This window comes from Hipposideros armiger, unplaced genomic scaffold (assembly GCF_001890085.2).
Source record: "Hipposideros armiger isolate ML-2016 unplaced genomic scaffold, ASM189008v1 scaffold_93, whole genome shotgun sequence".
NCBI classification, from domain to species: domain Eukaryota; kingdom Metazoa; phylum Chordata; class Mammalia; order Chiroptera; family Hipposideridae; genus Hipposideros; species Hipposideros armiger.
The window spans coordinates 2032020-2046355 of NW_017731443.1; positions in this window are offsets into that span (position 1 = coordinate 2032020).

The window sequence follows — 14336 nt, forward strand, 5'->3', positions numbered from 1 at the left end:
CCTCCACAACTAGACAGAAGAACAAAAGGACAGCAACTTGTCTGTTCCCCTTCCCCCAATTCCCCAGCGCTGTTCCCCTCCCCCAATTCCCCAATAAAATATTTTTAAAAAAAGAAGAAAAGAAAAGACATTGACCCGGTAGAGCCCAACAAAAAAGAATAAAAACCAAGAGAGGAAGTTATTGAAACAATGGCTGATCTATTTTGAAATATGTAATGCCTTCAATATTGGGAATAGTTTCATTTCATGATAATTACTAAAGATGCTATCTTATGGAGGAGGGTAGAATTAAAAAAACATCTGCTCTGAGTGTCAAATAGGCTAGATAAGACACCAATCTTCCTCTTTCAGTCCTTTTCTGAATTATTTGTTGTCTGGAGGTGGGTGATGGGGGTTGATAGACTGGTTCTGGTCCCTTATAGAAAGCTGTTAAAGAGCATGTCAAGACCCTCTCTCTAAAATGTGGGATTATTTGTCATGTATTGTACTCAGATAACAGGAAAAATCTCATTCCACATCCTGTTACAAATGCATAATGACCATTTGGATTTCCTCTTCTGCATCTTGCATGTTTACATCCTTTGTCCTTTGTCTTTTCTTATCCACCAACAAGAGCTCTTGGCAGATCAAAGACCAGAGATCAGTTGGACCAGCTGCCTGTTTCTGTAAGGCCTGCAAGTTAAGAATAGCTTTTACAGGGGCCGGCCAAGTGGTGCGTTTGTTAGGAGTTGGCTTGGGATGCCAGCTCTGAGCAGCAGGGTCCCAGTTCGGATCCCACATGAGGGCCAGTGACACTGCGCCCTCTACAGCTAAGATGGTGAACAACAGCTCGACCTGGAGCTAGGCTGCCGTGAGTCACCGGCGATGGTGTAGGCTGCAGTGGGGCTGGCCGGCAGCTAGCATGTGCTTTCGTGAGCCGCCGTGAGCCACCATGAGCCACCGTGAGCAGCTGTGCAATGGCCGGCGATCGATCTGCCTCAGCCAGGAAGAGTGCGATGATAATACCAACATGGGCCAGTGAAGCGACATCCTCCACAACTAGACTGAAGAACAAAAGGACAGCAACTTGTCTGTTCCTCTCCCCCATTTTCCCAATAAAATCTTAAAAATAAAAAGAATAGTTTTTAAATTTTTAAATGGCTGAAAAAATCAAAAGAACAATATTTTGTGACGTGTAGAAATGATATGAAATCCAAATTTCAGTATCCATAAAGTTTTATAGGAACACAGCCATACTCATATGTTTATGGATGGTCCGTGGGTGAGTCAGTGCTGCAAAGACAGACTTGAGTAGTTAGCAGGGAGAGACCTGATGGATCTTAAGCCTCAAATATTTACTGCCTGGCCCTTTACAGAAAATGTTTGCAGACCCCTGCTGTAGACAATACCACTGTCCATCAGATGTGTTGCACACATTTTTCCCATCCTGTCCTTTAAATTTGTGGCTGCTTCTACCAATGTTTTAATTACAATTTTTATGTCTATCTTTTTCCTTTATGGCTTTTTGGTTTCCTGCTTTGCTTAACAAAGTCTCCCCAACCTAACCTTGTGCCAATATTCTTCTAATTTTAAAAAATTAATTGCTTTATATTTTGCTTTAGATCTCTCATCTACCTGGAATTAATTTTATTTATGATGTGAGGATTTAACTTTATTTTCTTCCAGACAGACAGCCAGTATTAAAACAGGGCCCATTTGGGAACCCCACAAAAGAGGCCTCGCCTCTCCCTGCCCTAGAGCTTAACAAGTGATCAACCCCCACCCTGCAGTTTGAGCTTGGAATGTCCCCTGTCCCAGTTCCTGAGCTTAGGATGTCCCCTCTCCCAGTTCCCAGCTTTAGATAATTGCCCTGAAATTTATGCTTGCTTACTAGTCACAATGCACCCCATGCTTGCTGATTACCATCTTTATGGCCTAGCATTCTTTCCAGGTTACTGTCATCACTGCTCCTGGGTTGATGACCACATTGGAAAGCCACATCGCTGGAGGGAAGGCTCTATGCAGACCCCCAGAACCATCACGTAGCCTCTGGAGGAATGCCCAGATTTTCCCTTAAATATCCCAGGCTAGTCTGAGAATGTTAAGGCAGTTTTTGGAGGTGTTAACTGCTGCCTTCTCAGACCACCGGTGCTCTGATAATAAACACTTATTCTATAACCCAACTCCTGTGTCGGTCTATTGGCTGAGTGGTGCAGGCAGCACGAGCCTCGGACTCGTTTGGCCTCCGGTTTCAGTATGTCAGTCATACTTAATAAATAAAACGTTTTTCCCCAACTGAACTGAACTGTGATCTTTTATATATTAAGTCCCCATAAATACTTGGATGTTTTACTGAATTTTTAAATTCTATTCCACTGATTTATTTGTTGCCTTTTCTGTGTCAATATAATAATCTTTTGATTGCAGTAATATCTATTGGGTCGTTGGGAAAGCCATGACGCATTTTTACATTGAAAAACATAGAAAAATACGTTATGACTTTCCCGACGACCCAATATATATCAAATAGGTTTTAGACCAGTAACATACACAGACAAATGCCAAAATAACAGTGGCTAGGGCAGAACAGAAGCTCATTTGTCTGTCAGATAAAATAATTCCAGAGCTAGGCAGCCCAGGGCTGATCTCATTCATCTGGGACTGGGTCCTTCTATCTTTCTGCTTTACTATCCTCTCACTAGCCTCCATACTTAAAGTCGCCTCAGAGTCCAAAATGGCTTCTGGAATTCTAGCCAATACATTTATGCTCCGAGTCAGAGGAAAGTGGGGGAAACAGCTTTTCCAAATCTTTGGCTCTTCTTCTTTGAAGGAATCATTCTAGATGTCCTTCCCAGCAACTTTTAGATTTAGTCATATAGCCATTATCTTTAAGGGAGGCTGGGAAATGCAAGGGTATGAGTTATAATGTTGTAATATGAGGGAGACACAGTAATAGAACCGCATTAATATACACATTTTGTTAGTAGGAAAGGAGAGAGTTAATGCTGGGTAAGCACCTAGCAGTCTTTGCCCCAAGTAGCTTTACAGTAACTTTTAAAAACTGTTATTTTTTAAACAAATTAAAAAAAAACCATTTTAAACTTGAAAATCATTTTATGGAGTCCAATCCATCCCATACCATTCTGATAGGAAATATTTAAATTTTTTATATATTGGGGAAGAATTGATACTTTTATGTTAAGCGTTCCAAGCAGGATCCTAGCATATCTCTTTTTTCCAGGCTTTGTTTATGTGCTTAAACACAACTTTATAGTTTTTCTTTTTAAATAGATCCTCTTTTTTTTCAATGTATTGACATGTAATATTTGTTGTTGCTCTTGTGAATGGAATATTTTTCCCATACTGTTTTTTATTTGGTCATTGTCGGTTCAAAGAAAAGCAAGTAGTTTCTGTATATTTTTCTTGCAACCAGTCATTTTTACCAAATCCTCTTATTAATTTTAGTATTTTAGGAGAGTCTCAGATTTTCCAGATTATATTATTTACTATAATAAAAATAGCTCTTTCCCCTTGTTTTCAAGTATTGATGCTAATAATTTTGCATTCCTGTCCTAATGCATTAATCCAAACCTTGAAACCACTGTTGAATCACAGTTGGGCATCCTTACCTTCTTCCTGTTTCTGATGGCAGTGGCTTCAGCACGGCCTCATTTGGTTTGATGGTTGTTAGTGGTCTGTGCTAAGAATACATAATCCGGGGCCAGCCAAGTGGCTCAGTTGGTTAATAAGAACGTGAGCTCTGAGCAACAGGGTCGCCAGTTCAATTCCCACATGGGTCAGTGAGCTGCGCCCAAGCTGAGCTGCCAACAGGTGGCAGGATGGCTCAGCTGGTGAGAGCACATGCTCCTAAAAACAAGGTTGCCGGTTCGACTCCCTCATGGGATGGTGGGCTACGCCCAACTGCAACTAACAGTGAACACAGCACCTTGATCTGAGCGGCTGCAAGCTGCCAACTGGCTGCCGGATGGCGACTGGACTTGGAGCTGAGCTAACTGCGCCCTCCACAACTAAGTTTGAAGGACAACAACTTGGCTGTTCCCCTTCCCCAATTCCCCAACACTGTTCCCCTTCCCCAATTCCCCAATAAAACCTTAAAAAAAAACAAAAACATAATCCGGCTCAGTTGTTTTCCTCTAGTTCTAGTTTACTTAGTGTTTGTTAGGAATGGCTTCTGAATTGTACCCAACACCACACGAGAATAATTTTCTCTTTTAACTCATGGGTGTAATAAAATATATCACCTTTATAATGATGAAATAAACATTCATTTTAATTTAAAAATGTATTTAATGTATTTAAAATGTAAAAATGTATTTAAAACATTTGTGCATCAAAGAACACCATCAAGAAAGTGAAAAGATATTCCCCAGAATAGGAGAAAATATTTGCAAATTATATGTTTGATAAGGGTCTAATATCCAGAATATACAAGTAAAAAGAACTCTTATAACTCAACAACAAAAAGACAAACAACCCAATTTAAAAATGGGCAAAGGACTTGAATAAACATTTCCCCAAGGAAGATATACAAACAGCCAATAAGCACATGAAAATATGCTTACATCATTAGTCATTAGGGAAATGTAAATCATATCACTTCACACCCACTAGGATGGCTGTAATTAAAAAAAATAATAACAATAACAAATGTTGAGGATGTGGTGAAATCAGAACCCTCAGACACGCTGGTAAGGAATGCAAAATGGTGCAGCCACTGTGGGAAACAGTTAAACATTGAATTACCATGTGATCTAGTAATTCCACTCCTAGGTATATAGCCAAGAGGATTAAAGGCATGAGTACACACAAATACTTTTCCACAAGATGTTCACAGTGGCACTATTTACTTGTATAATAGCCAAAGAGTGGAAACAACCCAAATGTCCAACTGATGGATGGATAGATAAAATATGGTGTATGTATCCATACAATGGGCTATTATTCAGTCATAAAAAGGAATAACGTTATTGATACATGCTACAACATGAATGAGACTTGAAAGCATTATGTTAAATAAAAGAAACAAAAGGCCACATATTGTATAATTCCATTGAAATGTCTAGAACAGGCAATTCCACAGAGACAGAGAGTAGATTTGTGGTTGCCAGGAGCTGGGGGAGGGAAGACTGGTGAGTGACTGCTCATGGGTATAAGGTTTCTTTTTGGGGTGATGAAATGTTCTAAAATTTGATAGTGATGATGGTTGCACAGCAGTATGAATATACACCATTATAAATATATTAAAAACCACTGAACTGTACACTTTGAAAGGATGAATTATCCCAATAAAGCTTTTATTTTTAAAAAGGTCATGTAGCTGTATTTTGTAAGCAATACAGTCCAATATAAGTTTTAATTGTTTTTCTTTAATGTGAGATACTATATGATTAATATACTTCCTGCTAAACTTTGAATAAACATTATTATCTTGAAGGGCTAGTGTGGGAAGGGCTTGTCATTATTTTTTCAAGTGGCTTGTCATCTCAAAGAAATGCTTTGGTCAGGGAATAACTTATGAGCAATGCCCTTTGCAGTGACATGCTATTCTCCTAACATAACCTAAAGTCTGTGGGTGGAAAATCCAGGCTGCAGATGGTGGAGGGAGGGGCAGCTAATGGTCCAAGAGGCCACTCCCTGGGGAGGCTTCCAGACCAGCACCTGCTCTGGGACAGCCTTTTGCCGATTGCTATGTCATGTCATGTTGGCATAATCCCTGAGTTATGAGTATTGTTAGCTCTTTTCCCCACATTGGAATATGGAAGCTCAGAGAGGGAAGTCACACGTCTGGGAAAAGTTCTCTGCTAAATGGCAGAAGCAGATCCAGTCCAGCCCAGGTCTCCACCCCAAGTCCATGTTTTAATTGCAACCAACCAAACCAACCAACCAAAAAACACAATCTTTAAGAATATGATATTTGTACAGTGCTTTACAACTTACAATGCTTTTACTATGTTTTGTCATTTGATTTTTAATGCATTCCTGTGAGGAAGGCACTGTTAATCCCATGTTACTGATAGGGATTCTGTAAATTCAGAGAGGTTAGATAATTTGCTGGAGGTTACACAGCTGGTAAGGAACAGAGTAAACTGTGGGCCAGCTCTTGGGGAAACTATTGTGGGGAGCTCTCAGGGAACAATGGGGTGAGATTTAAAACCAGCTCCCATAGCTGGTTTCCTGATTGCAAATGGGGACCTCATGGACCTCACAGTTGTTAGAATTTAAGAGAAAGGGGTACACTGCTGTTGGCACACACAAGGTGGGTAGGTCACATGTATTTTGTACCCTCGCAGGAACAGATGAGAAGTGGAAATCAGATGGAACATGATGCTGAGAATTTATATGTTTGGAAACTGCAAACTTAGTAAAGGGTGGCTTTGAGAGAGCTGAGTTAAATAGCATCAGTATATATAAATGTAATATATAATATTTTATATAATATATACCATAATTAATAATATATGTATAATAGTATATGATTACACACGCACACACACACTGAGGATGTCAAAGAGAAATTTTAAAGGGCTTGAGGAAATGTAGAGATAGGACAGAAATATTTTGAACTGTCACGTAATAGTGTAATTGGTATTAATGAGAAGTAAAATTTGAGAGTACTACCACATAACTCCAAGATAAGCAATGTTATATCCTAAATCAAGTGAGAAAGAGCTTATAATTTCATTTATTTTACACTTTTATTATTTTATTTATTTATTTTGGTGAAAACATATCATAAAACTTACCATCTTAACCATTTTTAAGTGTACAGTTCATTAGTGTTATCTTTTATTTATTTTTGATACTAACGTTACCTAGAGGCACTACAGGCATGTTGCCACCAGGGGGCGGCAGAAGTCTCAGGGACTGAGCTTCTCCAGGATTGTTATTCAAACTGTCCTTCCATCCCAGATTCCCCCCACATTGCCGCGTGAAATTAAGGCTTTCTGGATAGAGGGAGGCAAGATTTCAGTAAACAAAGCTATAAACCTTGAACCAATTAACTACTGTTTATTGAGTTGCTGTCAAGTCACAAGACCTGTGGAGATGGTGGGAGGTGGCTGAATCACAAAGACAGTAAACCCTGGGAGCGCCCAGGGCATAATAACGGCAGCTGGGATCTACTGAGCCTTTCCAGGCCCTGCACCATGCTGGGTGCCGCTAGGGTGTTATTCCTACTCCTTAAGGCAACCCCATGTGGCATTACTGCTGGCCACTTATTGTGATCTGTTTGAAATTCAAATATGATCATGTCAGCCCCACCTCCTGCTCAGGCCCCTGCTCAGGACCCTCTCAGTGTGTCCTCTAACTAAAGCAGCTCTGGTGCCCAGAGGTTGCCTGAGCTGGCACCTGGAATCTGAGGGTTCCCATGCTGGCCTTGGCCCAGATTGGTTCAGAAGCCGGCAGGTTCTTGCCAAATTGTCAGAGATACAAAATCTTTAGGAATAGAGTAAAACGTTTAAAATATTTATTTGGCGATTTTATTAGAGGACAAGAATATACAAGCAGGTACACAGTTTTTTAAAGTTTGCCCATGATCCAAGTGGTGTTAAGGGAGCCTCATCCACAACCACGGCTCAGGTACTACCTCCGCATGAATGACTGGTGGATTTTTATCTCTGGCTCTTTCCTCTGAGGCCAGAGGTGCAGGCACGACTGCTTTCTTAGTGTCTCTTTGGAGAGGAAGCATCTTAAATTCAAATTAAATTAAATTAAATTTAGTCTTCCCTAAACTCAGTGAGGGTCGTCCCCTACAGCTTGGTGACACGGATGTCCATCTAGGCCCACATGTCAGAAGCCTAGGAGTCACCTGGATGAAGGTCTCATTTCCTCCCGCCACATTACCTGTCCTGTTTATTTCCCTCTTTTCTCCCCAGTGAACCCCTTACCGCTCTCCATCACCACCATCCTATCTCACTTGGACGGCTGGTATGTTCTTCCCGTTGGTCCCCACACCACTCTGGCTCCCTTCCAATCTATGTTCTACTCCATAGCCACTGTGATCTTTTAAAAAAGCAGTGTAATCCCGTCACACCTGTCTTCTTTTGCCTCTTGCCCCATCTTGCATAAGACCCATCTGGAGAACCACATCTTTATCAAGGCCTCAAGACTGCCCAGTCTGGTCCCAGCTACCTCTCTCCAGCTTCCTCTGGTATCACTCTTCCCCTTGATTTCTATGCTCCAGCCACAGTGGCCTTGCTTCCATGAATGAACCACGCTTCTTCCTGCCACAGGACCCTTGCACATGCCCTTCCCTTTGCTTGAGTCTCTCTTCACCCCTGTCATTGCCTGGTAGCTCTCATTCTTTCTTCAGATCACAGACCAATGAGAAACTATCCCCAACCCACCTGGCCAGGTCATATTACCTTTGCATAACTCTTATTCTAATGGAAATTTGACATTATTTTTGGTGCCACACTAGATGAGAGAGGCCTCATCTGTATAGTCACCGTTGTGTTTCAGTGCCTGGCATGCAAAAAGTGCTTAGTAAGGAAGTATTAATGAATGCATGTTACCTCCTTTAATCTTCAGAATAGCCCTGTAAGGTACACATTATCTCCATTTTCAAGATGGGGAAAATGAGACTAAATGACTTATCCAAGGTCATGTAGCCAGAGTCTGAACTCTCCTCCAACTGACTCAAGACCACGTCATTTGTACCTCTGTTGTGCCTTTGCCCAAATGTCTTTCTGAGTCTTGTCTAAATTTTTTCCACTTACTTTTACATAACCTGAAATTTTCCTGAGATCTTGAGTTAACATTCCTCTTTAAAAAAAAAAAAAGTAGTTATTGCTGTAAGAATTATAGGCCAGGTGAGTGGCTCAGTTGGTTAAGAATTGGTATAAGAGCGGGAGCCCTGAGCAACAGGGCCGCGGGTTTGATTCCTACATGGGCCAGTGACTATGTGCCCAAGCTGAGCTGTCACTGAGCTGCCAACAGGTGGCAGGATGGCTCAGCTGGTATAACAACAAGATTGCCTGTTCAATGGCGGGCTACGCCCACTGCAACTAAGACTGAACTCAGCACCTTGAGCTGAGCTGCCCCCTGGGTGGCTCAGTGGACAGAGTGTATGCTCTTAACAACAAGGCTGCTGGTTCAACTCCCGCATGGGATGGTGGCTACGCCCACCCGCAGCTAAGATTGAACACAGCACCTTGAGTTTAGAGGCCACAAGCCGCCGACCGGAAGCCAGATGGAGACTAGCGTCCTCCACAACTAAGATTGAAGAACAACAACTGGCCTGGTTCCCTTCCCCAGTTCCCCAACACTGTTCCTGTCCCCCAATTCCCCAATAAAAATCTTTAAAAAAAAAGAGTGCAAGCTCTGAGCAACAGGTTCTCCGGTTCGATTCCCGGCCCAAGCTGAGCTGCCACTGAGCTGCCAACAGGTGGCAGGATGGCTCAGTTAAAAAAAAATTATCAGGGCTGGCCGAGTGGCTCAGTTGGTTAAGAGTGCAAGCTCTGAGCACCAGGGTCTCTGGTTCGATTCTTACATGGGCCAGTGAGCTGCATCCGAGCTGAGCTGCTGCTGAGCTGCCAACAGGTGGTAAGATTGCTTAGCTGGTGAGAGCACGTGCTCCTAATAACAAGGTTGCTGGTTTGACTCCTGCTATGCCCACCCACAACCAAGAGTGAACATGGCACTTTGAGCTGAGCTGCCCTGAGCTGCTGACAGGTGGCCGGATGGCGACTGGACTTGGAGCTGAGCTAGCTGCGCCCTCCACAGCTAAGACTGAAGGACAACAACTTGGCTGTTCCCCTTCCCCAATTTCCCAACACTGTTCCCCTTCCCCAATTCCCCAATAAAATATTTACAAAAAAAAGAATTATCAGTAAATTGCACTTGATAGGAATTAGGCCAGGCAAATTGTTTTCCTCTTATTGTAAAACTGCTTAATGTTTAGTGATTAAGCAGAACCTCTGAGTGCAGTTGTGCAGGCTGTTCACTGAGCAAGGGTGTCTGGCCAAATGGGTGGGGATGGGGTACTGAAATTGAGTCCATGTTTGTTGGCCAAGCTGTGCATCCTGCTGTAAAACTGTATCTCCCTGGGGATGGAGTCTAACTTGTACAAAGGCACCGTTGACTCACCAACCTGGGTGCCCAGGGAGCTGCTTCTGCATGGAGGGGGTACCTTTTTCAAGTTCACTCAAAGTAGTGTATGGGTTAGGTGGCCCTGGATTATGGTCGCCCATTTGCATGTTTTAATTGAATGAAGCACTTTCTGCTACAGGAATTTAGGAAGAAGAGGGGACTTGTTTATTTGGGGAGTATTGTGCATGAAACAAAACATGGAAATGACAACAATTGTTCTTCCCCTCACTTTCGCAGCCCTGTTCTCGAGGTGGACGATTACCCAGATCTAGACATTCTTCCTAAGGATGTGATGTTTACTGTCCTTGCAGAACCAGGGTAGGACTGAGCTGAACTTTTGATTGTTTATCTTGCCTGACAGGTGACATCGTGGGAGTTGAGTTGGGTCTCCCTGGATCATGTGAACATGAAGTGAACTCTGCTTCTCCCTTTAGCAAACACTCACTGAAGGGCAACCCAAGGTGATTCATTTTCACTGTGTTCCCCCTGCCTCCCCCAGCCCCCCGCCCCACTTATCAAAGAGCTGTGCCTCCGGACCCCTCTCCTTCACTGGTGAGTGCATGGGGATGGCAGCTCAGGAGGATGCTTTTCCCTTTTTTACTTGTTTCACCGTAAGATCCAGCAGGAGGAGTGCTGGATCCAGCATTCTAGCGTTCTTGGGCTGATAGGTTGACGAGTTTAATAAATCCAAAGGTTCTTCTGGCTAATCCTGGGAACAGTATAAGCTTTCAGAAAGAGGAGGCGGAATGTAAGGTAGGCTTGGAAGATGGAGCTATGAAGGAGGCAACTTTTTTTTTTTCTCTTTTGTTTTTTAGAATTAGCTGCGTTTTTATGAGTGAGCAATTACCTTTGCTCGTTAATTGAGCAACAAATTCCCTGAATGCATACTGGCAGCTAGCATGTGACCGCAAAGCTGCAGCACATTTTCAGCTTGGTTTATATGGAATTAAATCTACAGTTGTTAGACATCTTCCACTTTCAGTAAACAGCACATATTCAGTTTGTCTTAGTGGTTACACTGAGCTTACTCTGACATCCTATTTTTCATAATTATCAGGCTGACTCTGTCCTTCAATTTTTTCATGATTCTTTATCTTGTTTTCTTTTGACTAACGTATTTAAACAGCTTATTTGTTATATCTCTTTTCCTAATCAGGCAAAAATACCCAAAAATCTACGATGCTTTGAACCTTTTTCAGATAAAAGAGGAAATTCAGCTATTTCTATTGAGTATAATACTTAGGGTATCCCTTATGCTCTAAAGTCACTCGGTTGCTTCTTAAATATCAAAAATGTATTGCATGCAGCATGGCTTGCTGATAAAGAACAGTATCTTGTTTGGTGTAGTGAATGAAAAATTATCATTACAAGTTGGCTGGTTGAATTTACTTCCAAACATTGAAATTTTTGCTTCAGATGGACATTAAGGAACCTGTCAGTTCTTAGTTTTTACCTGTTTACATTGAAGTTAGGCACAAGTTTGGGAAGAAAATAAACTGTCAACATTAGGGTAAAACAAAGTGACAACACAGAAACCTTTGTATGTGTCACCAGTTTCTCCCAATAGTGATGTACCTGCCACAAGCAAGTATTTTTCTCTTAAATGCCTGAACTCCAGGGGTCCCCAGGGTGGCCTGCAACCTACTCTTGGCTCTCTCCACTCAGTGCCTCTCCATGTCCCTTCTCTTTGCCCGTTCCATCTTTTGCTCACAGATTAACACTTTCCATAGAAAAGGTCTGCCTTTGTGCAGCCAGGCCCACTACAGGATTTGAGAGGCCTAGGGCAACATGAAAATGCAGGGCTTCTTGTTTAAAAATGATTAAGAATTTCGAGATGGTGGTACCAGGACACTGAAGCAGATGTGGGCCCCTCTGAGCGTGGGGTCCAGTGCAGCTGCATAGACTGCACCCACGAAGCCAGCTGTGTTCAATCATTCCTGGCTAATGCCAGAGGGTCCCTTTGCTAGAAGTCAGCACTGGCCAGGACCACGCCTGCCCTTCTCTTGACTTGGGATTTCTCAGCTGCTCTGTTTCTGCTTGATGTGCCTTGTACAATCCTCACCAAGTCCTTCTGAGACCCCTGCTGGCTTAGGAGAGGGAAGGGGTGTGTGTGCTTGGAACCGCCCTGCACGCAGAACCAGGAGATCTGGCAGGGCTCTCTCTCCAGGTAGGGCTGAATGTGGACTAGGATTATATGACAACTGACCTTGTGAGTGCTTGCTACAGAGAGACGTGGCCCTGGGGCCTGGCAGTCAATGAAAGCCTGTCCTGAAGAGATAACAAGGGTAGCATTATTTAAGCTGTGGTTTTTTCTTTTTTTGTATTTTGCATAGTCATTCTTTCTTGCACAAAACTACTCTTGAAAATCCATCTAGAAGTAGTAGGAAATCACATTATACATTACCTTATTCATTAAAAGCAATTCGGACTTTTGACGGGAGGTGCTCCCTGGTAAATGTAGGAGGCTTTATGCGAAGTGCCTCTTCAGCGATGGACTCTAACCTCCCGCCGTGATGATCGTGTGCTCGGGAAGGGACAGCTGGAGAGGAAGTACCTAGAACACTGCGACGGTGACGATCTAGGTCTGTGCTGCTGTTAGCCATGTGTGCCTACTGAGTACTTGGAATGTGGCTAGTGAAGCCGAGGAACTTACTTTTAGCTTTTACTGAATTTTAATGAATTTCTATTTCAATCTCAGTAGCAATATGGTAGCCACACGCAATCTTCCAGTCCACCCCTTGCCAGGCACCAGGCCCCAGTGCCCGTGAGTCAGTGAAATTGTAGCCAGGTACATTCTGGGGGCTGCTTTCTAGGGCAAGCCCCCAGTCCACACCTCTGCCCGTTAGGCAGCGTTCTCTTTTCCATGCGCAATTGTTGGTAGCAGCATCCCAGGACACCATCAGCCTCACCATTTACCTTAGCTGCTCTCATCAAATGTTACCTGGCCCAGCTAATCCTTGCTATATGGAAGCCCCCGGACTCCTTGGCAGCCCTCTCCCTGCAGCCACAAGGCCCAGTGATAATTAATGAGAAACTTAGAGATGCCCAGAAGATTGTTGTTAAAGGCTCTTGAAAACGAATGCATGGGCTGGTCAGTGCCTGGTCAGTGCCTCAGGACATACTCGTAAAGGTAAAGAAGTCTGGAGGCTGTTTGCTGGTTACTAGAAGGTTATTACAGGGACACCAGCCCAGTGGAGTCCTGCTTAGACGGTCCAGTCTATGTATAATCATCAGGAACTTGTCTTCACTTAACAGTTTCTGGCCATTGTTTTTTGCTGAGGACAAGAGTGGTCAAAGGCTTTGTGATTTTATCCCATGGACTGTGACCTGTAACCTCAAGATTATTTGTGCTTGTCTTTAGGAAATTTTATTACCAGAATGTTTGTTATTGAAAATCCAGCTTGTTCATGCCAAGGAATGTATTACCTTTGTCCTGAGAAAGCAAATTAGCTTACTAACCTCCTGGTAACAAACTCGCTAACTAGGTACTGTGAAGTATTTAACCTGTCTATTGGGTTAAGTTGTATAAATTCTCTTGCAGGTTAGGAAAACTATTTCTAGACCAGTGGCTCTCAATCCCAACCAAGGACATCAGGATACTTGGGAGTGGGTCCTGGCACAGGTATTGTTTAAAAGCTCACAGCTGATTTCAGGATTGAGAATCATTATTTTAAATTTTCTTCAAAAATAAGAATGAAATGATGTTTATAACTTGTTTTTAAAATACATACAAACTCTTGTTCCTCTATCCAGTCTTCCATGTAGTTTTTCTGCCTCCTCCCTCAGTGTTCAGCAGTAACAAGTCCCTTTCTTTTTCATTTTTTAGATTTTTTTTTTATTGGAGCATTGGGGGAGGGAACAGCATTGGGGGAATCGGAAAAGGGGAACAGACAAGTTGCTGTCCTTTTGTTCTTCAGTCTAGTTGTGGAGGATGCCGCTTCACTGGCCCATGTTGGTATTATCATTGCACTCTTCCCAGGTGAGGCTGATCGGTCACTGGCCATTGGATGGCCACTCACAGCGGCTCTTGGCAGCTCACACCAGCTGCCAGCCACTCATGGTAGCTTATGGCAGCCCACTGTAGCCCCACAGCAGCCTACGCCGTCGCCAGTGACTCACAGCAGCCCAGCTCCAGGTTGAGCTGCTGTTCACCATCTTAGCTGTAGAGGGCGCAGCGTCACTGGCCCTAATGTGGGATCCGAACTGGGGCCCTGCTGCTCAGAGCTGGTGCTCCCAAGCCAGCTCTT